Raw genomic sequence first — 2,395 nt, forward strand, 5'->3', positions numbered from 1 at the left:
AAGCTCTGCACAGCATAGGAAATCATTAACAAAATGAAAAGTCAACCTCTGTAATGGAAGGGAGTATTTGCAAATATCTGATAAGAGATCAATGCCAAAATATATGAAGAACTCATGCAACTCAAGAGCAACAAACAAACAAACAATCTGATTTAAAATGAACAGAGGATCTGAATAGAAGACATATAGATGGCCAACAGGTACCTGAAATAGGGCTCAACATCACTAATCATTAGGAAAATGCAAATCAGAAACACAATGAGCTATTACCTCACACATGTTAGAATGGCTATCAGTAAAAGGCGAGAGATAACAAGCGTTGGTGAGGATATGGAGAAAAAGAAACTCTTGTGTACCGTTGGTGGGGATGTAAGGTAGTGCAGCCACTATGGAAAACAGTATGGAGAATCCTCAAAAATTTCAAAATAGAACTTTCATATGACCCAGCGATTCTACTTCTGGATATTTAACTGAAGAAAATAAAAACACTAACTCAGAAAAATACATGCAACCCTATGTTCACTGCAGCATTATTTACAATAGCCAAGATATAAAAACAACCTAGGAGTCCACAGATAGATGCATGTATAAAGAAAATGTGGTGTGTATCCACCAAAAAAAAAAAAAAAAAAAGGAAATCTTGCTATTTGCGACATCATGGATGGACTTTGAGGGCATTATGCTTAGTTAAATAAGTCAGACAGAGAAAGACAAATACTATATGTTCTCACTTATATGTGGAATCGAAACAAACAAAACAACCAAATTCATAGATACGGAGAACAGATTGGTGGTTGCCAGAGGTGGGATGCGGAGTGGGATAAAATGGGTGAAGTGGTCAAATGGTACAAACTTCCAGTTATATAATAAATAAAGCACAGGGATGTAATGTACAGCATGGTAACTATATTTAATAATACTGTGTTGCATATCTGAAAGTTGCTAAGAGTATAACTTAAAACTTCTCACCAAAAGAAAATTTTTTTCTGTGTCTGGTACCAGATGTTAACTAGACTTATTTTGGCGATCATTTCACAAAATACCCAAATACCAAATCATGTTGTACATCTGAAATTAATGTTATATGATAATTATACCTCAATAAAAAATTAATTTTTAAAAAAATAAAAATAATAGGCACTGAGAAGCAACAGTTTAGAAACAGTAATAGGAAAAGTGGACCCCAATCCTAGGCTCCTATGGAGAAACTGGAGAAAGTGTCCCTTTAAGTTTCAAATAATTATCCACTGTTAACAGTCAACACGGTGACCAGGAGTACATTGTGTGCAAAAGCCACATTGCCCTATGCAGTGGAGGGGTCAAGCTCATCCTTCTTGGAGGGGACATTGTTCATAGCCTGTATATAAAGCTCCTCTTCTTTCTTGACTCTTTCTTGATGCCCAATCTAAACTTTCAAAGGAAACAGTAATATCCCTTAACCCAAATTAGTCCGCCCAATAACAGACCTGTAAATAAAATGTCTGATTCCACATAGCGAGGTCATCTCAACTATAAAGCCGAAACTGAAACTTCTGTGGCCCCGCAGTAATCTTAGGGCATGTACCCACCTCCTGCGGTGACAGAAGGAATATATTCTGAGACTGGGAAAGATCACCTGCCATCACCTGAAGGAGGAGTATTTTTCACCTTTCTTTGAAAGCCCGGATGAAATGCAAGAGAGAGGCAACTTTCCACTACCTCATCAACAAAAGATCTCTTTTGTAATTCAATCCATGCCCAAAGGGAGACACTTAACGGCATAACGGCAAGGATGAAATAGTGTGACCTTAATGCACTGTGTAATTCAGACTAATGGCATACAATCCAGACTAAAAATTCTTTGGTTTTGTAATAGGAAAAAATTAAGTTCTTTAATTTCACCAGTACATTTTACCTAATTGCTACAAATTCCTTGCAATACGTGGTCCCCCTGTCATTAGAGCTCGCCACTACTGGATGGTTTAAGAGCACCAACCATCTTTCTAAATAGTTGACACGATCTCCTTTCAAATCTAAAGATGAGGTAATGGTACCCCTGGGTTAAGCTCCAACCCTGTAGAGGAAGGCGTGTCAGACATAATGCAACTCAAATTCTTAGGCTTTACCATGTGGCCAGCCCAAATAAAAAGATAAACATTCTAAAACCTACCGATACAGCAATCATAACAGCATCCATCTCGACTTTCCCCAGATGTCCACAGAGTATGGAACTGACAATGCCAATAAGAAAGATCATCAACTGTGCAAGTGTCTGCAAGGGAAAAGGAGAAGCGCGAGCTACACTAGCCCTCCCCACCTCGTGGGGTGCCTCGCGAGCAAGGTGAGAAAGTGCGGGACCGCACCTCCCAGAAGGCGCGGTGAAGGCGGGCTGCGGGCGCGGGGCCGCGGCACTTAC

This window comes from Pteropus alecto, unplaced genomic scaffold (genome assembly GCF_000325575.1).
Source record: "Pteropus alecto unplaced genomic scaffold, ASM32557v1 scaffold52, whole genome shotgun sequence".
In the NCBI taxonomy this organism is placed as follows: domain Eukaryota; kingdom Metazoa; phylum Chordata; class Mammalia; order Chiroptera; family Pteropodidae; genus Pteropus; species Pteropus alecto.